This window comes from Somniosus microcephalus, chromosome 29 (genome assembly GCF_052327205.1).
Source record: "Somniosus microcephalus isolate GS21.2 chromosome 29, FLI_Smic_1.0, whole genome shotgun sequence".
NCBI classification, from domain to species: domain Eukaryota; kingdom Metazoa; phylum Chordata; class Chondrichthyes; order Squaliformes; family Somniosidae; genus Somniosus; species Somniosus microcephalus.
In genome coordinates, this window is record NC_141015.1 from 22,486,104 (window position 1) to 22,511,427 (window position 25,324).

General features: G+C 49.3%; 1 protein-coding gene across 5 annotated transcripts in view; it reads right to left on the reverse strand.

The window, feature by feature from the left end:
• ptpn20 (protein tyrosine phosphatase non-receptor type 20) overlaps positions 1 to 22,334 on the reverse strand; it is a 505,217-nt gene extending 482,883 nt beyond the window's left edge. For 3 of the 5 annotated variants that reach the window (XM_085970357.1, XM_085970354.1, XM_085970353.1), the window contains exon 1: positions 21,981 to 22,333. The gene's annotated coding sequence lies outside the window, so the exon portion shown is untranslated. Of the gene's footprint in view, positions 1 to 21,980 lie in introns of all 5 variants that reach the window. The other 2 variants (XM_085970355.1, XM_085970356.1) reach the window with 1 other exon arrangement.
• Between the last annotated feature and the right edge of the window lie 2,990 nt (positions 22,335 to 25,324).

Consider the following 25,324-nt stretch of genomic DNA (forward strand, 5'->3'; position numbering starts at 1 on the left):
GTGATCTTATTGAAACATATAAAATACTGAGGGGGCTCGACAAGGTAGATGCAGAGAGGATGTTTCCCCTCGTGGGGAAATCAAGAACTCGGGGGCATAGTTTCAGAATATAAGGTCGCCCTTTTAGAACTGAGATGAGGAGGAATTTCTTCCCTCAGAGGGTCGTAAATCTGTGGAATTCTCTGCCCCAGAGAGCCATGGAGGCTGGGTCATTAAATAACTTTAAGGTGGAGATAGACAAATTTTTGCAAGATAAGGGAGTGAAGGGTTATGGGGAGCGGGCGGGGAAGTGGCTTTGAGCCCAAGATCAGCCATGATCATATTGAATGGCAGAGCAGGCTCGAGGGGCCAAGTGGCCTATTCCTGCTCCTACTTCTTATATTCTTATGTTCTTCTATCTGGGTCTGTTGTAGACTAATTGATAGAGATTGATTACTATGATTAATCAACAAATACATTAATATTGTTTCATGCGACTACCAGGATGGTAGAAGGCGAACAAGATGGACCTTGGTCTTTTTGCATCTAGCAATTCCTATATTCATAAATGCCTCCACTTCAGTGGCCATTTCTGGCAACTCATTCCATATTCTAATAACCTTTACCATCTAATCTCCCCGTTATGCTCTGATATGGCACCAACATCTGAACAACAGGCATAAGTGACCAAATGGCCTCCTCCGTGCTGAAATATCTATGGGGGAGAAATTCATGATAGCCCAGGAATGGGCGGTAACTTTTGAAAACTTTGAGAATTAACGCCAGGCGCTAATACTTCAGACTGCTTGCAAAATTCAGTCTCATTGCACAAAGAAAGGAGTGGAGCGCTAAATCAAGCGCTAATGGCCGAGCTCAGTGGCGTTAAACTCGAGGGAGCCCAGCACGTCTCGGGCAGCACTGTGGTCCCCAGGACCCACACACAGAGCAGGAAGAAATTTAACGACCTCACTCGGGTGGTATGGGTGAGTCAATGCTTCAACAGATGCTACATACCACCATCTGAACCACACTCTTCACACTCTGGTGCCCAAAGCACCACACCCCCAGCACTCACCCACCAACAATCTCCACCTACCAACACTCACACCCAAACACATTGCTCCTCACTCACTCCCACACTTTCCTTTCTCTTGCAGGCCAAGGTGTCTCACAACAGGAGGGAGCAGGAGCGCACAGTCAGGGGACACCCAACCACTGTCTGAACTAGAAACTCGAGTGCTGCAGATTATTGGGCGGCAGGTGGTGGGCACCATGGCCACCGGCGACGTTGACCCCCTTGGGAACAACAACGGTATGTTCATCCCTACTCCTTCTTCTCACATCCCACTTCCCCCTCACCCCAGAAGCGTTTCGCACTTTCCAGCTAATCATGCTGTATGCTGCATTTCTCCCTTCCTGCCCCCCTCCCCTCACCTTAACGCGACTCTTGTGCCTTTATGCTTTCAGATAATGAACAAGCACCTGAGCAACCTGTCCCTGAGGGTACCGTAGAGAGCGAGGCAGAAGAGAAGGAGGAAGAAGACACCTGCATGTCTCACCCGCAGGCAACAGCTCAGATACTGGAACTACACATTCTTTAGAGTCTAGTATTGTAGCAGGATCTGCACAGGGTGATGCACTGGGAACGTGTGGGCTACAGCAAGGCCAGGGGGAAAGGGTAGCTCGGGGGCCAGCTCCTCGGAGGGCGAGTTCGCGTGCGAGTTCTGCTGCACAGGACTCAGATGAGGATCTCGATGGGGAGGCTTTTAGAAGAAGGGTAATGGGCATGCACACGGAGATGATAGGTGCAATGGCAAGGGTGCTCGAGAGCTCTCGGCAATGGTAAGGAGCATGGAGGAGTCCGTCTCCAACATTGCACAAAGCTCTGCGCGCACCATGGAGCCCATCATTTCCAGTCTGCAAAGGATGGTAGACTCCCAGAGAGGCCGTGGCAACCCAGACCTGATGCCGCGTGTGATGGGCGATCTGGCAGCTTCCATTGCAGCACAGGCAGAAGCAACGCAACTTCTTAGTGCTGTAATGCAGTCTATGCTTTGTGGAATTCAATCTCAAACTGCTCTCATGCAGTCTCAGCTTGACGCATCGCAAGCTCTGACTGCTGCCACTGTCGACTGGGGCTTTCATGGTGTCGCAGCAGGCCAGCAATCTATGCTCCAACAGATTGCTAGGGATGCTGAGGTGCTGCCCCAGGGAAGTGGCAGTGGGTCAGTGGAGCAGGAAGCTGCCGTCCTCTCTCAGGATGACAGCATTCCTGCTCCCAGCACTGGCATTCCGCCATTGTCCTTGTCGCTGCCCGACAACCAGCCAGCCCAGACTGAGGTGGAGCAGTCTACAGCCGGGCCTTCCAGGCTGAGAGCTGGTCGAGGGCGTCCTGCAAGGCCATCTGAAGTCTCCCACATGGACACTCAGCAGCCTTCCACCAGCTGTGCTGCAGCCACTGGGCCAACACTTCGTAGGAGCACTAGAGTAGGCAAAGGCACAGTAACGAGAGGCACTAAGGGATTACACAAGGGTGAATCGGTAATACTGTTGCTGTAAATATGTGTTCACTGATTATTGATGAATTTATTCATTCAGTTTGCATTATTTTGTGCTGTCTCTCATTTCAGCTTTGCGCTGTGATATGGCCTGCGACAGGGATGGAATGATGGGAATGTGGTGAGCAACGGGGATCTGGGGTTTAATTTATTGGAACCACAGTCTGATGAGGTGATCACAGACCGCCCTTCCAAAAGGCCGATTGAGTGGCTGCCTCCTCTCTCGCTCCTGTTCCTTGTCCTCCTCCTCCTCATCTTCACCTTCTTCCTCCTCCTCCTCTCCCTCTTCCTCCTCCTGAGGTGGTCCCACAATCCCTGGTGGCAAGGGCTGGGACCTCATGATGGCCAAGTTGTGGTGCATGCAGCAGACCGCCACGAAATGGGACACCCGCTCAGCTAAGTACTGGAGGGCTCCTCCCGAGCGGTCAAGGCAGCAGAATCATTGCTTGAGCACCCCGATGGTCTGCTCAATGATGTTCCTGGTGACAGCATGGCTCTCATTATATGAGTGTTGGGCAGGAGTGTTGGGGTTGCGGAGGGGAGTCATGAGCCAGATGGAGAGTGGATCGCCCTTGTCTCTCACCAGCCAGCCGTGAGCTTGACGTGGTGGCTGGAAGAGTGCTGGCGCAGGATGAAGGCATCATGGCTGCTGCCAGGATAACGGGCATTCACATTGAGGATTCGCTGTCTGCGGTTGCACACCAACTGCACATTAAGTGAGTGGTAGCCTCTGTGGTTAAGGAAGATGTCAGGATTGTTATGCGGTGCCCGCAAAGCCATGTGGGTGCAGTCAATGGTGCCCTGCACCATGGCGAATACCGCTATACTAGTAAAGCCACATGCACGCTTGTCCTGCTTCTCTCTGGTGATGGGGAAGGAAATGTAGTCCCTTCTCCTACTGTAGGGAGCCTCTGTGACCTCCCGGATGCAGCGATGGACGGCAAACTGCGAGATGTTAGCTATATCTCCTGTTGCAGACTGGAAGGATCCGCTGGCGAATAAATTGAGTTAGATGGTGACCTTGACTGCCACTGAGAGAGCAGTGATCGCCCTGATCTGAGGCTCGAGATCTGGTTGCAGGAAGTGGTAGAGTTGTGTGACCACCTTCTTACTGAAGCGGAGCTTTCTAACACACTGCTCCTCGCTTAATTGGAGGTAGGAGAAGTGCTCTTGGAATACCCTCGGAGGGTAAGGCCACCTGTTGAGAGCCCTCATTGCCCTTCTCCTCCCTCTGGTCACACGTTCCAATCTTTCTCACTGCCTCCGCTCCCTCCACCATAGATCTTGGAGGGCGAGGTCGACTGCCAGTACAGCCCCCCATTAATGTAACCAAGTGTAGCACTTTGATATATTGTGAGAATAAATGTAACTAATGCTTAGTAGCCACAACACTCCTGATACTAAACAACCTTTAAATGACTGAATGAAACTGTTGCATAATGTTAAACTGACAAGGAAGCAGTGAAACAGCACTAACCTGACAGCTGCGACTCATTACTCATGATTCCTTTAAGTAGTGCTGTTGGGGCGAGGCGCTAAAGCAGGGGGGGGCGACAATGAATTTTGCAGATCGGGCGCCCAGTGAGCGTTGCACACTCACTGACGTCATGATCTGCCTGGCGCTGAGGTCCCTGGCGGTAACTCATAGCGGCAGCACTACGGGGTGGGGGGTGGATTTGGCGAGCGTCGCTGGATTCGCCTCACCCCGGCGCTACTGCATCAGCACCCCGTTAGCACCCCTGCCAGGTGCTAACCAACTGAATTTTTCTCCCCATGACTTTATGAACTTATTGGCACAAAAGGTTTGACAGATGCATTGATGGATAGTTAGGTGGCTAGATTTGGATACAGGTATAGAGGTAGAAAGTTAGTTTCAGTCCTGCTCCTCTTATTCATTAAAATATTCTCTTTGCATTTGACAGCAGATAGCAATGGACAACAGGCTACACTAGTTGAACTGTAAATAAGCAATTCGGATGACACCATAAATTGCAGCATGAAGCTAATATTAGCACTGCACAAGTAGGTAAACAGCATGGAAGAGGTATAGTGACGTAAGTGAAACATGGTAAACATAAGAAGGTAATAAAGGCACTGATGGTATCTGGCATTGAGTGGTAATATACTAGTTTATGACTTCTCTCAGCAGCAAATTTACAGAAACTCAAATTATTAGATAAAAACAAAATTCTAATAACTCTTCAATGTCAAAGTATCATTATTTTTTTGCTATATATCAGATTTGCCTCACTGACACCATGACATAATTTGCCTCCGAAATAACAGTGACTTTACTTCAGAATTATTATATTGGGTTTGAAATGCTTTGGGATGTCCTGAGGACATTAAAGGCGTTATATAAATGCAGGTTCTGTCTTTATCATCTAGGTTTGGTTGATTGACTTTGTGCATGGAATCACTACCCACGATTCACTGTGCCTATTCACACTGTCCACTATTGGTGGCCATGGCATCAGCTGCCTGGGCCCTAAGCTCTGAAATTCCCTCCCTAAACCTCTCCACCTCTCTCTCCTCCTTTAAGACACTCCTTAAAAATCTACCTCTTTGACCAAGCCCTATCCTCATATCTCCTTGTGTGGATCGGTGTCAAATTTTGTCTGATAACGCCCCTGTGCAGCGCCTTGGGACGTTTTACTACGTTAAAGGCGCTATATAAATGCAAGTTGGTGTTGTTCTCAGAATAAACCTTCATGATATTGCAAGATGGTGAGTTTTGGAAACCAGTAATTCTGAAAGAGTGAGTGGCACTCACAAGTGTGCAAATATATCCCTTTCACTGTCCATTTTGAAAAGACTGTGTCCAATTTTGTAGGCTGAATATTAAAAATATTAATCACCAGTTTTACTTATTCCGGGTTCACCACAGCTTTCAAGAATTCAAGTGAAATCTTGCCCAGCATGATGACTTCAGAAAACTAGCACCACCTTGGCATTGGTGGCAGCAACACTGGAGTAGATTGGCAAACCAGCAGTGTAAACGAGGGCTCACTCCCATCACTGGAGGCTGTGCATACCATCACAAGAGGTGGTTTCATCTTGAACTACTTCCAACATAAGATGCCTGTATGCAGAGAATGCAAACAGGTATAGAAGACACCTATGGTTTGGCATCCTATAGCATTTACTGTGTGGCCATTGAGGACATGGTTCCCCCAGAATCTGGATACACCTCAGCTAAGAATGTATGCAGCAAGCCCAGCTAATCCTTTCTGCATTCTACTAGGCAGCATAATCTCTTACATGACGATAGCAAAATACTGCAGATGTTGGAAATCCGAAATAACAACAGAAAATGCTGGAAAAACTCAGCAGGTCAGGCAACATCCGTGGAGAGAAATTTGAGTTGACGTTTCGGGTTGGACCCTTCTTCAAAACTGGAAAGAAAAGAAACTAGATCGGAGGCAGGGCTGCGATCGGACAAAAGAATAAAAGAAACAAAAGAAGTAAAAGAGAATAGAAGCTAGACGAGATGGTAATAGGCTGGGATTAGGTGTAAAGTGTACTGGCAGGGCAAAGGATAGCTGCCAGGTGTGAGAGAGAAACAAAAGGAAAGGGGGGGGGGGAAAGGAGTGGAACAATTACAAGAGAAAATGAAATGGGGGCCGAGCTTATGATCTGAAATTCTTGAACTCGATATTGAGTCCGGAAGGCTGCAGACTGCCTAATTGGAAGATGAGGTGCTGTTCCTCGAGTTTACGTTGAGCTTCCGTGGAACAATACAAGAGGCCAAGGACGGTGAGGTCCGAGTGGGAATGGAGCGGTGAATTAAAATGACAGGCGACCGGAAGCTCGGGGTCACCCTTACGGACTGAACGGAGGTGTTCCGCAAAGCGGTCACCCAATCTGCGTTTGGTCTCCCCAATGTAGAGGAGACCGCATCGTGAGCAGCGAATACAGTATACTAGATTGCGAGAAGTACAAGTAAATCGCTGTTTCACCTGGAAGGGGTGTTTGGGGCCCTGGACAGTGGGAAGGGGGGAGGTATAGGGGCAGGTGTTACATCTCCTCCGCTTGCACGGGAAGGTGCCAGGCGAAGAGGAAGGGCTGTTTGGGGTGATAGAGGAGTGGACTAGGGTGTCTCGGAGGGAGCGGTCCCTGCGGAATGCTGAAAGGGGAGGGGAAGATACGTTTGGTGGTGGGATCACTTTGGAGGTAGCGGAAATGCCGGAGGATGGTCCGTTGAATGTGGAGGCTGGTGGGGTGAAAGGTGAGGACAAGGGGAACCCTATCGTGGTTCCGGGAGGGAGGGGCAGGGGTGAGGGCAGAAGTGCGGGAGATAGAACTGACACGGTCGAGGGCAGTGTCAACCACAGTGGAGGGGAATCCTCAGTTGCGGAAAAAGGAAGACATGTCTGAAGCACTGGTGTGGAAGGTGGCGTCGTCGGAGCAGATACGGCGGAGGCGGAGAAACTGGGAGAATGGAATAGAGTCCTTACAGGAAGCGGGGTGGGAGGAAGTGTAGTCCAGGTAGCTGTGGGGGTCAGTGGGCTTGTAGTAAATATTGGTCGATAACCTATCCCCAGAGATGGAGACGGAGAAGTCGAGGAAGGGAAGGGAAGAGTCCGAGATGGACCATGTGAAGGTGAGGGAAGGGTGGAAATTGGAGGCAAAGTGAATGAAATTGTCAAGTTCGGGGCGAGAGCAGGAAACGGCACCGATACAGTCATCAATGTATCGGAAAAAGAGGTGAGGGAGGGGACCCGAGTAGGACTGGAACAAAGATTGTTCCACATAGCCCACGAAAAGGCAGGCATAGCTAGGACCCATGCGGGTACACATGGCAACACCTTTGATTTGGAGGAAATGAGTGGAGTTAAAGGAGAAGTTGTTCAATGTGAGAACAAGTTCAGCCAGGCGGAGGAGGGTCGTGGTGGATGGGGACTGGTCGGGCCTCTGTTCAAGGAAGAAGCGGAGCGCCCTCAGGCCATCCGGGTGGGGGATGGAGGTGTAGAGGGATTGTACGTCCATGGTGAAAAGGAAGCGGTTGGGGCCAGGAAACTGGAAACTGTTAAAGTGGCGGAGGGCGTCCGAAGAGTCGCGGATGTAGATGGGAAGAGACTGGACAAGGGGAGAAAAGATAGAGTCAAGATAGGAAGAGATAAGTTCTGCAGGGCAAGAACAGGCTGAAACGATGGGTCTACCAGGGCAGTCCTGTTTGTGGATCTTGGGAAGGAGGTAGAAGCAGGCTGTGCGGGGTTGGGGAACTATGAGGTTGGTGGCAGCAGGGGGAAGATCTCCAGAGGAGATGAGGTCAGTGACAGTCTTGGAAACGGTGGTTTGATGTTCGGTAGTGGGGTCATGGTCCAGGTGGAGGTAGGAGGAGGTGTCGGAGAGTTGGCGTTCAGCTTCCGCTAGGTAGAGGTCAGTACGCCAAACAACAACAGCACCACCCTTGTCAGCGGGTTTAATGACAATGTCAGGGTTGGATCTAAGAGAATGGAGTGCTGCAAGTTCAGAGGGAGGTAGGTTGGAGTGAGTGAGGGGAGCAGAGAAATGGAGACGGCCGATGTCACGCGGCAGTTAGCGATGAAAAGATCTAGAGAGGGTAAGAGGCCAGGGGGAGGGGTCCAGGTAGAACGGGAATTCTGCAAGCGGGAGAAAGGGTCAGTTGTGCGGGGGGAAGACTCCTGGCCAGTGAAGTGGGCACGGAGACGAAGGCGGCGGAAAAAGAGCTCAACATCGTGCCGAGCTCGAAATTCATTGAGGTGGGGGCGTAAGGGGATGAAGCTCAGGCCTTTGCGGAGGACTGATCGTTCAGGGTCAGAGAGTGGAAGGTCAGAGGGGATAGTGAAAACGCGGCAGGGGGTGGGATTGGGAGAAGGGGGGTCAGAGGAAAGTGAAGGGGAAGAAGGTTCCGGAGGGGCGTTGGTGTCCAAGAGTTGATGAAGCTTGCAATCCTTGACATCGGAAAGGAAGAAGAAAAGTTTTTTGTTGAAGCGTCGGATGAGTCGAAGGATGAAATGGAACTGTGGACCCGGACAGCTTTGAGATAGAGTGCGCCGGTGTTGCTGAAGAGAGAAGTCGAGTGTGTTCATGTGGCGCCGCATGGCGTTGAGCGTGGATCTCAGGATGCGGCGAGAGCAGTAGTTCGAGGAACGATGAATATCTTGGAGATATTTGTAATCCTGGGTGGATCCGAAGCACGAAGGGTGGAAGTTTAGTTGGAATCCACGTGGAGTAAGTCGGAACCGGAGACAGTTGCTGAGGAAAATGATGTGGCTGTGAAACCGAGTCTTGGCAGATACCTGATCAAACACGAGAAGGGAAACTGAAAGTAATGAAGATGAACAAGGTTGAAGAGCCAAACGGAGATCCCGTCGAAGAGAAGAGCAGAACTTCTTCAAGGTAGGCATTCCTAGAAGAGGTGTGGCAGTGAACCAAACACTAGTACGATAGCAAAATACTGCAGATGTTGGAAATCCGAAATAACAACAGAAAATGCTGGAAAAACTCAGCAGGTCAGGCAACATCCGTGGAGAGAAATTTGAGTTGACGTTTCGAGTTGGACCCTTCTTCAAAACTGGAAAGAAAAGAAACTAGATCGGAGGCAGGGCTGCGATCGGACAAAAGAATAAAAGAAACAAAAGAAGTAAAAGAGATTAGAAGCTAGACGAGATGGTAATAGGCTGGGATTAGGTGTAAAGTGTACTGGCAGGGCATCTCTTACATGTTCATATGTAAGATCTATCAAACTGTTAAAATCTACAAAGGTAAAGGAATCAATGGAAAATAGACAGAAGTAAAAATGCAACTTTGATTTCGGAAATCAAAGCCGTCTAATTCAAGTACCAGGGCTTGAGTAGATAATCTAGGCTTCACTTCAGTGTAGTGCTGATGGAGTGGATGAGACATTAAACCAAGGACCTGTCTGCCTGCAAGGGGACAGAAGAGATCCTATGGCACTGCAGTATTTGAAGATAAGGAGTGAGTTTTCCTGATGTTCTGGCCAATTATTTCTCTTTCAACTAGCAGCACCAAAATCAGACTAACTGGTGAATTGTCTCATTTGCAATGTCTGCTCACATAACAAGTGATTAGATTTCAAGAAGCTCGACACCATCCAGGATAAAGCAGCCCGCTTGATTGGCACCCCATCTACCACCTTAAACATTCACTCCCTCCACCACCGGCGTACCGTGGCTACAAGATGCACTGCAGCAACTCGCCAAGGCTTCTTCGGCAGCACCTCCCAAACCCGCAACCTCTTCCACCTAGAAGGACAAGGGAAGCAGACGCATGGGAACACCACCACCTCCAAGTTCCCCTCCAAGTCACACACCATCCTGACTTAGAGAAGTATATCGCCGATCCTTCATTGTCGCTGGGTCAAAATCCTGGAAGTCCCTCCCTAACAGTGCTGTGGGAGTACCTTCACCACACGGACTGCAGCGGTTCAAGAAGGCGGCTCACCACCACCTTCTCAAGGGCAACTAGGGATGGGCAATAAATGCTGGTCTTGCCAGCAACGCTCACATTCCATATACAAATTTTTTTTAAGTAATTCGTTGGCTGTTGGGATGTCTTGAGGATGTAATAAGGCGCTATACAAATGCAAGTTCCCAATTTTATTATGAATTCATCGGATACTTTCCCTTTCAGTAGAGGAAGGGAGAAAACTGGAAGTGCTGGGATATGGTGCCATGGATGTACACAGGACTTAACAGCTCATCCAGTAGGCCATTCTTTATCTGTGCACCTTGATACAGTCAATATGCAAATGTGTACACTTTCCAGCTTGGGGCCATTGAATAACAATCAGGAGTGAAAGCCCCACATTGATTTTATTTTCCCTCTTGCCAGCGCAGGGGTCCAGGCACCACTACATTGGCTGAGATCAGCTAGCTAAGCACAGACTAAAGGATCGAAACTGGAGCCTTCCAGATCTGCATGACTTAGCGCCATACCATGTGGCACATTTGCCTTCCAAGCCAGAGGATGGCAGGAGGAGGGGGCTGCAAAACTCTGAAATAAGAGACCTTCCACTCTACCTTTCATCAGGAAACATTGACAAACTGCGTTCCCACCATCCAAGGCCCCAAACACTCCTTCCAGGTGAATCAGCGATTTACTTGCACTTCTTTCAATTTAGTATACTGTATTCGCTGCTCACGATGCGGTCTCCTCTACATTGGAGAGACCAAACGCAGATTGGGTGACCGCTTTGCTAAACACCTCGTTCAGTCCGCAAGCGTGACCCTGAGCTACCGGTCGCTTGCCATTTTAATTCTTTGTCCCAATCCCTCTCTGTCCTCGGCTTCCTACACTGTTCCAATGAAGCTCGAGGAACAGCACCTCATCTTTCGATTAGGCACTTTACAGCCTTCCGAACGCAACATCGAGTTCAACAATTTCAGATAATAACCCCTACCCGCAATTTTTCCAGACAGCAGATGCTGGTAATGGTTCTACTGTTACGTTTACAGTTCCTCTAGACCCTTATTTTGTTTCTTTACTTGTTCCATTATCAGCCCCTTTTACCTTGCACCATCATCCCTTTTGTCACTTAACCTCTCCTGCCTTCCACCCGATCACAGACCTTCCCTTTTATTCTTTCCTCCCCTCCCCTATCGCTGCCTCTATACAGGAAACTTTGGTTTATCCGGAGGTTAACTGTCCGGAATGCTCAATCCACCGGCAAAAATCAGGAGCCGTTTCGTTAGTTTTTTTCTCTTTTCGTTGCTTTTTTTTCACCAGTCTGGCTCTGCAAGGTCTCGCTGAAGCTGTTGCTAAGCTACAGAGACACTTGCAAGGTGCAGCCAACTGTTTAGAAGCTGGATTTGTTGCCAGATACGGCTCCGTATGTTTCCACATTAGCACTGGTTTGTCCGGCAGTTTTGATGGGACGGCAACAGCTCGGTCCCGTCGGTGCCAGATATCACAAAGTTTCCTGTACTTGCTTAAAACCTGTTGGCCTAGAAATTGGGTATAGCCCCGCTTGAGGCGTTAGAACTGGCGCTGCGCAAAGTTTATAGCCAGACGAAACTTATCGCTGCCTGGCGAGATATTGGGTTGCATCGCCCCCAAAGGGGATTGAGGCGCTAACTCAGACGTTGCACGGGGCTCCTAAGGCGCAAAAGTTCAGGCGCTACCCAATATCGGCACGGATGGGCGCAGCGCAGGTGATCTCAATTACCGGAGACCACGAGACTTCCAGGCGCCGGCCGGCTCTTAAAGGGGTGGGTCAGTCAGCCTGAGCTGCTACACTCAACGCCCTGTAGGCCTCAGAATCGGCGCTCGCCCTTCTCTGGCGCAAGAAACTTGGTGAGGACGGAGAAGGTGAGACAGAGAGCAGAGCGCTTCAGCACTGAGGCTCTGGACCACTTGGTGTCTGCAGTTGAGCGCCGTCGAGATGTTCTGTATCCTGACAATGGCAAGAGGCCGAATCAAAAGGCTTACCAGCGATCTTGGAGGGAGGTTTCTCAGAGGGTCAACTCCAACAGCTTGGCGACCAGGACCCCTGTTCAGTGCAGGAAGAAATTCAACGACCTCACTCGGGTCGTTAGGGTGAGCGTTGATTATGCAAACTTCTGATTCCCTCCATCTGCACCTAACTTCGAGGACCCTGTTGCCATGATGCCCCAATGACCATCTGTCAGCAAGCACCCATGGCCCTTTCTGGGCACACACATGGACATTTCTCTCAAGGCCACATGTATGGGCTCTTGCACCATGGGGGGCATGAGATGATCTCACAAGGCCACATGTAAGGGCTCTTGCACCATGGGGGGCATGAGATTATCTCTCAAGGCATCATGTAAGGGCTCTTGCACCATGGGGGGCATGAGATGATCTCAGAAGGCATCATGTTACAGAACTTCCCCTTCTTTCCCCTGCAGTCCAAGCTGGCGACGATGCGAAAGGACCAGCGTCGAACCGGTGGCAGACCTCCACAAGTGGTCACTCTCACAGATCTCGAGGAGAGAGTGCACCAGATTCTTGGAGGACGCATGTCTGGTCCTGTGACCACTGCAGCTGCCGACCCCATGTTCGACAGCGAGGGTAAGGCTCTCACCTTTTGCAGCTGTCTCCTTCCACTTGGTCCCCCCGCCAGCATGCTTTCTCAGTGTGCTGCAATCTGCCATGCCTTCCCGCCAACCTGTCCTTTTGCTAAAGCCACTCTTCCACCTCCCTGCTTTCAGATGATGCATCACCAACTGGGGCTCCACGCCCTGAAGCTGCCAGTGCCAGTGCCTCCGGAGGTGAGGATCAGGAGGAAGCCGGACCATCCGCTCCAATCTCAGAGGAGCATACACATGTACAGACTGGGGATAGTAGTTCCCTGGAGGGGAGGGGGGGGGAGGGAGGCTCTGAGGATCAGGCAGTTGCCGGACCAAGCGGCATGCAGCAACGCAAGGAGGGTAGGCAAGTTCGGCCACCATCTCCCCAGAGGGCAAGGCAGGTAGTGATGACTGCTGCACAGAGTGCAGAGGAGGTCCGTCGCCTGGCTGAAATGAGCACCCAGGCCCGGCTCATGCACACTGAGCTGATGGCTGCAGTGGGGAGGATGCCTCAGTCAATAGATACATTGGCAAAGAGTGTGTTGGACTTCAGGGCAACAATGGAGAGGACTCTCCAGGGCTTCGGGGCAACAATGGACAGGACTCTCCAGGGCTTCGGGGCAACAATGGAGAGGACTCTCCAGGGCTTCAGGGCAACTATGGAGAGGTCTGTCGAGGGCTTTGGACCAACAATGGAGAGGACTGTCCAGGGCTTCGAGGCCGCTATGGAAAGGACTGTTCAGGGCTTCGGACAATCCCTGGAAAGGTCTGTCCAGGGCTTGTCCGAGGCAGTGGAGCGGTCAGCACCGGCCTTGTCCGAAGCAATGGAAAGAACTGTCCAGGGCTTCTCCGAAGCACTGGCACCTGGCTCACAGGTCCTCACTGCTGCCATGCAATCACTTGCCGGCCTCGTCCACACCCAGATTGAGGCAACGCGAACTCTCACTGCAGCCACCCTATCTGCATCAGCTAGGATCACCCCGTGCCCGTCCAGTCCCATACAAGGCCAGGAATCAGTGGAGCATGCGATTGTGGCGGATGAGCCGAGCCGGTCCCCTCAGAGAGCCAGTGTGTCGTCCGACAATGGTGCAGGTGTCCTCTCTCGGCAGGTGACCATTCCACATGCCAGCGCTGGCACGTCTGCAGTGCAGCTGCCACCACCTGCAGGGCACACTGCTTCCAGCCATGCTCAGATCAAGCATCCTGCGTCCGCACCCTCCAAGCCCAGAGGTCGGCCAGGCCGTCCCTCAGGGGCTTCTGCGCTTCCAGGCAGTCAGCAGGCGTCCCCCAGCCTTCACCCCGCCACTGGGGTTCAATTACGTAGGAGCCGCAGGGAGGAAAGGGGCCGAGCGCGAAAGAGAAGTCGTTCTCCATCAAGGGGCCAGCAGTAGAGGGAGGTACTGAGACGTTTCTTTGGCCAAAATCAAGGAGACCCTCACCTGTTGGAATTGTTGGAAATAGTTTGTTTAGTTTGGCGGCTTTGCCGAAGAGTTAACTGTTATTTTGTTAGTTATGGTTTCTGTTGACATGACGTTGTTTTGCTGTAATGAAAGACTTTTGTGACAATAAAGAGAAGTTTAAATGTGCTATGGTGTACGTGAATAATTACAGTGATGCTGGCCTTCAGATGCTTTCAAACATCCAAAGTGCGCAGCAGTTAAGACACTCATCATTCCGCCAGAGGGGCCTCGATACGAGTCCTCATGAGCCAGTGACGGATGGCCCTTCCACTTTCAGGAGCCCTTCCATCTTCCTCCTCCTCCTCGTCCGCATGCTCCTCCTCCTCCTCCGCCTGCTTCTCCAGGGTCAGAGGGAAGGTGATGAATTGGCGCCTTCGCCTATAAAGGGCAGCTGTAACTTGCCGGATGCAGCAGTGGACTGCAACCTGAGAAATATTTGCGATGTCCCCAATGGCTCACTGAAAGGATCCGTTGCCATAAAAATTGAGGCCAACAGTCAGTTTAGCCGCCACCGACAGAGAGCTCATGCACCGTAGACGCGGCTGCAGATCCTCAGTAAGCAGGTGGCACAGCTCAGTAACAACGTCCATCCCGATTCGAAGCCTTCGCACACACACATGTCAAGGTATGACCCCTGAAGACCCTCACAGCATACCCTCGGATTGGGCGACCTCCATTGCCCCTCCTCCTTCTGGTCAATCCCGGCCCTCTCTCCCGCTGTCTTTCTGCCCCTTCATAGTGTTCAGCCATGAGGCCGTGGCCCTCCAAAGCATCTCCCATTCCGATGCCAGTTGGTCAAAAGGCTGTTAGGTCTAGTGCTCCAACTGCTCCGGACAGGTTTGAGGGTCCCAAGTAATCTAATGCTAAATTCCAAAAACTCTGCTCCACAGTAGCTCCCCAACTCTCTCCACCAACGATCGCAATGAACAGGTTTCAGGCACGCCAAGCGCATGCGCTAAAATCCGGCATTTCCATTCTGCCAAGAATGCTCTGGACAGATCGGACGCCTGCCCTGGAGAAGGGCCTCTGCGGGGGGAGAGTTCCGCTTTCTGGAGAACCTCCGCCCGCAGAAAACCCTTAGAAATCTTACGCCTGGTAAAAGCAGGCGTAAGGCCTGCTTTTACCAGGATAAGAGTTGAAAAAAGTTAAAGAAATTTTTTTAATTTCAGCCATTTACATATCATTTAAAAATGATATGTTTATTTTTAGCCCTGTAAAAAACTTTAATTTTTTTTCAAAAACTTAAATTTTTGTTTAAAATATTTAATTTATTGTAATTACAACTAATTTTAAAAATGTGATTTAAAAAAAAATGTATTTAATGTTTTGAAATGTTTTTGGGCTGATCTCCATTCATATATTTGACAGGTCTATCTGTCAAGTGTATGAAGGGAGATTCCCTTCTTGGATTGGCTCCCCATGGCCCACGTGATCCCAGGGATGCTTGCGAACCGCCTGCGCCCCTGGGATATGTGGGCCCTGCGCACTTGGAGTGCAAGAGGCCCAGGATCAGAACTATAAGCACCTCGGGAGCCCTCAAGTAAGTGCGTAGATTTTTTCCAGATCGGAGGTGTCCGCACACGGGAAGCCTCCGATCGGAAAATACGGCCCATTTATCTTTACTTTTACCCCGCCCCCCACCACCATGAGGCTAGAAACCCATCGGGTAGGCAGTTGTTGAATAGAGTGATAACCCAATACTGCCCTCTCCCCCTGCCATCCTGTGGTTTGGAAGGCAAATGTACCAATTGGTAAGGCGCTATGCAGATCAGGAAAGTTCCACTTTCGATTCCCTGGTCAGTGCTTCGTTAACTGATCTCGGCCAATGCAGTGGTGGTGTAGTGGTGTCTGGCAAGAGGGAAAATAAAATCATCCTGGGGCTTTCACTCCCGATTGTTATTCAGTGACCACCCCCGCCCCCCACCCCCAACCCGCCATTGCTGGAAAGTGCACACATGTGTGTAGAGAGGAGAGAGAGGGGTTTAGGGTCAGAATTCCAGAGCTTAGGGCTGAGACAGCTGAAGGCACGACCGCCAATCGTGGAGTGAAGGTTGAAGGAAGTCAGGGGTGCACAAGAGGCCAGAATTGGAGGAACGCAGAGTTTTCGGAGGGTTGTAGAGCAGGAGGAGATAAGGAGGGACGAGGCACAAATGTGTTCATGGTTAATATATTTGTACAAAAATGTCTTTCTCTGCCTTCTTAATGAAGGTATTATCCATTTATTCTTAAAAGTCTAGCACCATTGTTAAAATAGCAGGCAAGAACGTCCTTGCCAACTGAAGTTAACATGTTTTCTATTAATATCACCAGTGCAACTGAATTGGCACATTCTAACTAACAGCATAATCTTAATGAAAATTATGCTCCAACATAATCAGAAAAATGGAGCAGCCCAAGCAATCTACTTGTGGCAATAATAGGACTGCAAACATGTGAGAAAGGTTATCAGTGAGATTTATGGTAAAACAAGCTCAAGGCACATTGACAACCCATTTAAACTTGGAGAGATGTGTTTATATTTTACGAGTCGAGTGAGGCACATCAAAATAGGCGACATTCTTCAACCAAAATGAATGTCTCGCTCCAGATGATTGAGACTCGAGAGATCTGCACTGTATGTACGACTGGGTGGGGCCCACTTGTTTTGGGACCAGCCAAGAGTGGCACGGTAAGACACCACGGGACACTGGTACACCTGTGTGCTGTGCTAATGCCACGCAGGGCATGGCACGACACTTTGCTCTGGTTTTCTAAAGTTTACTGTACTGTGTCTTACAAATTATTCAAAGCAAAGCAGGAATAAGCGTGCTAAACAATGGAAGAAAAATGTCAATCAAATAGCATTTCAAAGAGGCTAACAGAGAAGTTGGCCCTGTTTAGAGCATTCAGCTTTCAGCCTATAACTTTTATATCAGGTCACTGCCCCACCCCACATTCCTTTCTCACTGCTCACTGGGATATTGGAGCCACATTTCATTGAAACGTTTATGATGAAGTGTTATTGTTTTGCGCATCGATTTCCAGTTTAAATGAGTAACTTTTAATATCACAATAGAAAGTGTCAACAGGCAATTAATGTGCTGCTTCGACGAGCGTAGTCAATTTATTTCCTTCCAGTTGCTATGCATGCAGCACACAATAAGCAGAAGCATTTTAAAATATCAGTATTTGCTAATACTGAGTGATAAGCTGCTTGAGCAACTTGTAAGACACTGCACAATAAACTTTAGAAAACCAGAGCAAAGTGTAGTGCAATGCCCTTTGCACTGTTAAAAAGAAAGACTTGCATTTATATAATGCCCTTCATGACGTCCCAAAGCGCTTTACAGCCAATAAAGTACTTTTATGAAGTGTAGGCACTGTTATAATGTAGGAAACGCAGCAGTCAATTTATGCGCAGCAAGCTCCCACAAACAGTAATGTGTTAATGACCAGATAATCTGTTTTAGTGATATTGATTCAGGGATAAATATTGGCCAGGACACCAGGGAGAACTCCCCTGCTCTTCTTCCAAATAGTGCCATGGGATCTTTTACATCCACCTGAGAGGGCAGATGGGGCCTCAGTTTAACGTCTCATCTGAAATACAGCACCTCCGACAGTGCAGCACTCCCTCAGCACTGCACTGGCGTGTCAGCTTAGATTTTTGTGCTCAAATCTCTGGATGGGGACTTTGAACCCACGACCTTCTGACTCAGAGGTGAGAGTGCTACCCACTGAGCCATGGCTGACACTCTTTACAACAGCACAATGTTGCACTAATATTCTGTGTCTAGGTGTGAGACTTTTGGCTGATCCAAAACCAGATGTGGGACAGAGTTAACATATCATAGGGGTGGGATCGTAGTTTCAGTTTAGATACCGGCTTTACTGATAATGAAAATTCAGAAATTAATGGACACATTAATCAAAAACTGAAACAATGCTGGGAATAGGCAATGGGTCAGTCAGCATCTGTAAAGAGGAAAAGCAAGTTATTAATATGTCAGAGGTGTAGCATTCACGCGTTCTGATGTAGGCATTACACCTGTAACCTGCCTTTTCTCTTTACTGACCTGCTGTGCACCTGCAGCATTTTTTGTTTTTATTTCCGATTTGCAGTTTTTCCTTTTTATTGTGTGCAAAAACAGGGCTGCCTAGTCCAGAAGTGGGAAGGTGACAACCAATGTTCGCTCGAAGCTGTGTGCGTGCGCGGCCGCGCAGTAATCTGCAAGGTACCGCGGAGGCCGCTTGCAAGCTTTTCCATTGGAAATTTAAAGGGACAGCGCATTGAAATAAACAGGCTGCGCAAAAACAAAGCGCAGCTTAGAGGGAAGACTGGTGACAACCTTACCTGCGGCACTGGGTATTGAGCTATGGAAAAGTCCCTAAATCACACAGAGAGCACCTAATCTTATCCATGTCATAAAGATGTGGCACTGAGCAGAGGCGGGGTGTTTCCCCACAGGGAGGAAATGAGCAAAGACCAAATGGGGCAAATGGACTCCTGTTCCACTCTCCCAATGCTTGGCTCAGGGGCTCAGCCTGGGGAAAGTAATGAGGTCGAGAGAATAAAAACAGATTTTTGAAAAATTACCTAGCTCGCAACTGTACACCTCATAAGTTAAATGAAAGTATAATGAAAAGACTTGCATTTCTACAGCGCCTTTCACGACCTCAGGACGTCCCAAAGCGCTTTACAGCCAATGAAGTACTCCTGAAGTGTAGTCACTGTTGTAATGTAGGAAATGGTGTATGCCAGTAAAAAAATGACATTCGATATGAATACATCCTTGGTGTTTGTGATATAACTCTGGGTAATTATTGCATGATTGTGCTTACGACAGAAACAAAATGGATACAATTCATGATGGCACATTAAAGCACTTACAGAAAAGTCATATAAGAGAAACAACTTGGGTTTACATAGCAATGAATGGGGATAATAATGTAGAGATCACATTTCCTGTTAGATGCATCAGCTTGCATACAAAAGGAAAACACTGAGGCCAGGGATATCCACTTTTACACTCCTTGTGCATGCTAGGAGTGCAGATCGGGCAATTCTGTATGCCTAGCCCCTCATTTCCTTCCATGCATTTTATTGGTCATAAAGTCACTTGGTGGGCAAGCGCAATTTCTTGATATGAGCTCCTGGCATGGGCCAAGAAGCGAACTGAATGTGCAAAGGAGTACAGTACAGCAATAGACCCAATATATCATAGGAACAGGAGCAGGCCATTCAGCCCCTCGAAACTGCTCTGCCGTTCAATGAGATTATGGTACCTCAACTCCATTTACCCACCTTAGCTCCATATCCCTTGATACCCTTAACCAACAAAAATCTATCGATCTCAGTCTTGAACACTCCAATTGTCCCTGTATCCACAGTCTTTTGGGGAAGAGAATTCTAGATTTCTGCTACCCTTTGAATGAAAAGGTGCTTCCTGATTTCCCTCCTGATCGACCTAGCACTAATTTTAAGATTATGTCCCTTTTGTTACTGATTCCCCCACCAGAGGCAACAGTTTCTCTCCATCTACCCTATTGAATCCTCTTAACGTTTTAAACACCTCCATTAGATCACCCTCTCAATCTTCTAATATTGAAAAGCATACGGCCAAAGAATGTAAATGGATTTTTAAAAAAAATGTTTTTTTACGGCTGTTCGGAAAATGTTTCCTCCAAGAAAGAAGAGTCACCCTTTCTTAAGGAACTGTTTTAGGCTTCCATAATGGGTCAGCGAGTAAAAGGGACATCAAGAGTGATACCGATGAGGAGAGCCCCAGCCTAATCCCTAGTCTCTGGCGAGTTAGCTGTTCTCAGCTAGAAACTTAGAAAATAGGAGCAGGAGTAGGCCATTTGGCCCCTCGAGCCTGCTCCGCCATTTAATGCGATCATGGCTGATCATCCAAATTCAGTACCCTGTTCCTGCCTTCTCCCCATATCCCTTGATCCCTTTAACCTTAAGAAATATATCTAACTCCTTCTTGAATGAATATATATATACATGAGACTAGCAGTACGGATGCTGCAATGGCCTCAGTACCCTGGGCCAGCGAAGGGAAAAATCAGCTGCAGCTCCTGCTCCTGATCACAGTGGCCCCGACTAAAAAGTGCGCAGGTATATGAGTGTTTATCTAGATGTTGTCTGACAACAGGATCAGCTGTGATGCATCCAACGGTTGAATAATTTGGTGCCGCGCACTCTCAGCTCATACGCGAAGAAAGGTCACTTGGGCAAGGTTACTGGAGGGCGAGCAATGCTGTGGAATCACACCCCAACACAAATCAGTGCCTTGCATGGAGAAGGAGGGTGCAGTGGTGGTTTGGGACGGAGGGAGCTGTTCACCAAGTCCACATCAGCAGAGACTGTATAAAGACGATACAAATGTCTCATTGAATTATATCTCCTACAGTCCCTCAACATATTTTTAAAAAATTAATGAAAAGACCAAAAACTGCCTTTCACTCGATTGCGTGGAATATACATGGAAAATCAAGCACCTTGAGTTGCCCGTATTGGGCAAGGCAATGGTGTAGTTAATGAGCAAATTCATACTTGCAAACAGCCAGTTGAAGAAATAAAATAACGTCCTTTAAGAATGTCTTTTAAATCTTTTAAGAAATGGTCGAGAACATTGAACAACACTTTAAATACACACCTTACCTCAAATGTAAAACAAAAGGCCAAGCATATTTAACACAATATCTGTCTTTATCTGTTATTCCCTCTCCCTCTTTGTTTTGGTCCATCTTGTAACTTGTCTTCCCCTTTGCAATGCCTTTACCCCAGATATTAACATATTTTACCTCTTTTCAGATGCTGAGCAGCCTGTGGTGTATTTCCAGCATTTCCTGCCCTTGTTTCAGATTTCCAACATTTGCATCCTCAGCTAAGTTTCACAAGGAGCGGAACCAACATGAACCAACCCTGTTGTGAGGTGGTTGTTACTTTTTCCCCCCCTCCCTGTACCAATATTCGTACTGACAGCACAGGTCCATTCCAGTCTGCGTTTACCCTGATGCCGACCTGTTGTTTAGAGAACAGGATTCTGCAGCACACCATTCGCAGATATTGGGATTTTTTTTGGTGGTCTTCCAATCCGCATTGAGTGAATTGAAAATTGGCAAGTAATTGTTGAAGGGAAGCTGGTACTGATTCGTGCATCAAACCCAGCAGCAAGCCCACAGCACGGAGTTGGTTTCCAATGGAAGTCTAATCCTGTTCAAGTAGCATTCCAGTTTTAGAATGCAACACAGTCGCCTTTGTGCAAAAAAAAACCTCATCCCCCCCCCCAGCGTGTTTCACCGCCACTCCAACCCCCTTATTCTGTCCAAGGATTGAGGGGAATGCGAATGCTGTGGGAGATCACAAAGCAAAGACACATCCCAGCTGTATCGCCACCAACTTCACACGTGCATTCAGGAAAGTGAACTTTCTCCTTAGCCCAGGAGTCAGGCAAACTGCAGCAATTTTAGGCAAACACAATTGAGTCAACAACAACAACGACTTGTATTTATACAGCGCCTTTAACGCAGTAAAACGACCCAAGGCGCTGCAACGGGAGCATTGTAAGACAAAAACATTTGACAAAAAAATGCAGTTCCTTTGTGTTCTCTCAGCCTGACCCTGCCAATGACTGTGCAATTGGAGTGCACGATTCGAAGTTAGGTGGGAGACCGCTGCGGATCAATATTGGGTGCATCAAACCCGTCCTCCCAGCTAGACACCCCCGAACGACCTCTTGAAGGAGTCGCCTTCTCCAACCTGGCCCCCCCACCCACTCACCCACCAGCTTCTTTCGGCTCCTCAGGCCCGGCCCCCCCCCCCATCCCATGCACGGTGCAGAACACAATCCGAACACAACTGATTGCAGCCGATCTCCACCGCCGATCAAATGCCACATCAAAGCAACAAACAACTTACACCAGAAACACGTAACAGTTAAAATAGAGGGACGGAGGAGAAAGGATTGTCTTACTTGAGTTTGCAGCAGCGCTCTGTCCCTGTCGAGCAGTCCAAACTCCGTCTTTTATGACCGTGGTTAGGTTCCCAGCCAAGCGCTTGTCACGACTGACCGATCAGTCTGTGCACGGTAACCAAGTGCTGGTTGGCAGGTGAAATTCCAACACTGATATTTCATCTTGACCACCCGGTGGAGTTCAATCCGAGCACAGTCTGTGTTAAAATCCCTGCCAAATCCCCCAGCATATTGGGGTGTTTTTTTTTGGTCCCCCCTTTCTTATTTCCCCTGCTAACTGGCGAACCCTTTAACTTCGCCACTTAACGCGCGATCCTGCTTCGAGAACTTCGCCCGATTCCATTCCCCCGAGCTGGGCAGCAGCCACCCTCCCCACCAATCCAGCTCTCGGCAGGGTTTGATTGGCACCGCCGCCGCCGTCCCCCCCCGACAAAATAAAACAAGGGCGGGGCCAGTAACCTAGGCGATGGGACGCTCAGTTCTGCCAAAGCACCAATAGTCGGAGAGCCTGAGCTTGGCTTTGGGGACTTCGCAGAGTTCAAGGAAGAGTTGGTGCAAGTTCCCCAAGCAGATGCATTTGACAAACAGAACAGGAATAAAAGACCAGACCGCGATGCCAAGACTCAAATAACAACAGAAAACGCTGGAAAAACTCAGCAGGCCAGGCAGCATCCGTGGAGAGAGAAACAGAGTTTCAGGTCGAAGACCCTTCGTCAGAACTGGGAAAAAAAAACAGGAAAGGGGATAGATTTTAAAGCAAGTAGGAGCTGGGAAAAGGGGGAGGGATGAAAGAACAAAAGGGAAGGTCAGCGACAGGATAGAAAGCAGGAGAGATTAAGAGACATTGAAAGACATATTCAAGGAATAAAGGATGGATCTGGATGAAGTGTGAATGGCACTGTAAGAATAGAAACTAGGAGCAGGAGTAGGCCATTCGGCCCTTCGAGCCTGCTCCGCCATTCAACGAGATCATGGCTGATCAACCAAACCCTAGCACCTGGTCCCTACACCAACAGCCATCCCACCCAAACCCTATCCCCGTAACCGCACATATTTAATCCCCCCCCTAACACTAAGGGCCAATTTTTATCATGGCCAATCAACCTAACCTGCACATCTTTGGACTGTGGGAGGAAACCGGAGCACCCGGAGAAAACCCACGCAAACACGGGGTGAATGTGCAAACTCCACACAGACAGTCATCCGAGGCTGGATTTGAACCCGGATCCCTGGCGCTGTGAGGCAACATTGCTAACCACTATGCATCTGCAGTATTTTGCTATCGTACTAGTGTTTGGTTCACTGCCACACCTCTTCTAGGAATGCCTACCTTGAAGAAGTTCTGCTCTTCTCTTCGACGGGATCTCCGTTTGGCTCTTCAACCTTGTTCATCTTCATTACTTTCAGTTTCCCTTCTCGTGTTTGATCAGGTATCTGCCAAGACTCGGTTTCACAGCCACATCATTTTCCTCAGCAACTGTCTCCGGTTCCGACTTACTCCACGTGGATTCCAACTAAACTTCCACCCTTCGTGCTTCGGATCCACCCAGGATTACAAATATCTCCAAGATATTCATCGTTCCTCGAACTACTGCTCTCGCCACATCCTGAGATCCACGCTCAACGCCATGCGGCGCCACATGAACACACTCGACTTCTCTCTTCAGCAACACCGGCGCACTCTATCTCAAAGCTGTCCGGGTCCACAGTTCCATTTCATCCTTCGACTCATCCGACGCTTCAACAAAAAACTTTTCTTCTTCCTTTCCGATGTCAAGGATCGCAAGCTTCATCAACTCTTGGACACCAACGCCCCTCCGGAACCTTCTTCCCCTTCACTTTCCTCTGACCCCCCTTCTCCCAATCCCACCCCCTGCCGCGTTTTCACTATCCCCTCTGACCTTCCACTCTCTGACCCTGAACGATCAGTCCTCCGCAAAGGCCTGAGCTTCATCCCCTTACGCCCCCACCTCAATGAATTTCGAGCTCGGCACGATGTTGAGCTCTTTTTCCGCCGCCTTCGTCTCCGTGCCCACTTCACTGGCCAGGAGTCTTCCCCCCGCACAACTGACCCTTTCTCCCGCTTGCAGAATTCCCGTTCTACCTGGACCCCTCCCCCTGGCCTCTTACCCTCTCTAGATCTTTTCATCGCTAACTGCCGCCGTGACATCGGCCGTCTCCATTTCTCTGCTCCCCTCACTCACTCCAACCTACCTCCCTCTGAACTTGCAGCACTCCATTCTCTTAGATCCAACCCTGACATTGTCATTAAACCCGCTGACAAGGGTGGTGCTGTTGTTGTTTGGCGTACTGACCTCTACCTAGCGGAAGCTGAACGCCAACTCTCCGACACCTCCTCCTACCTCCACCTGGACCATGACCCCACTACCGAACATCAAACCACCGTTTCCAAGACTGTCACTGACCTCATCTCCTCTGGAGATCTTCCCCCTGCTGCCACCAACCTCATAGTTCCCCAACCCCGCACAGCCTGCTTCTACCTCCTTCCCAAGATCCACAAACAGGACTGCCCTGGTAGACCCATCGTTTCAGCCTGTTCTTGCCCTACAGAACTTATCTCTTCCTATCTTGACTCTATCTTTTCTCCCCTTGTCCAGTCTCTTCCCATCTACATCCGCGACTCTTCGGACGCCCTCCGCCACTTTAACAGTTTCCTGGCCCCAACCGCTTCCTTTTCACCATGGACGTACAATCCCTCTACACCTCCATCCCCCACCCGGATGGCCTGAGGGCGCTCCGCTTCTTCCTTGAACAGAGGCCCGACCAGTCCCCATCCACCACGACCCTCCTCCGCCTGGCTGAACTTGTTCTCACATTGAACAACTTCTCCTTTAACTCCACTCATTTCCTCCAAATCAAAGGTGTTGCCATGGGTACCCGCATGGGTCCTAGCTATGCCTGCCTTTTCGTGGGCTATGTGGAACAATCTTTGTTCCAGTCCTACTCGGGTCCCCTCCCTCACCTCTTTTTCCGATACATTGATGACTGTATCGGTGCCGTTTCCTGCTCTCGCCCCGAACTTGACAATTTCATTCACTTTGCCTCCAATTTCCACCCTTCCCTCACCTTCACATGGTCCATCTCGGACTCTTCCCTTCCCTTCCTCGACTTCTCCGTCTCCATCTCTGGGGATAGGTTATCGACCAATATTTACTACAAGCCCACTGACTCCCACAGCTACCTGGACTACACTTCCTCCCACCCCACTTCCTGTAAGGACTCTATTCCATTCTCCCAGTTTCTCCGCCTCCGCCGTATCTGCTCCGACGACGCCACCTTCCACACCAGTGCTTCAGACATGTCTTCCTTTTTCCGCAACCGAG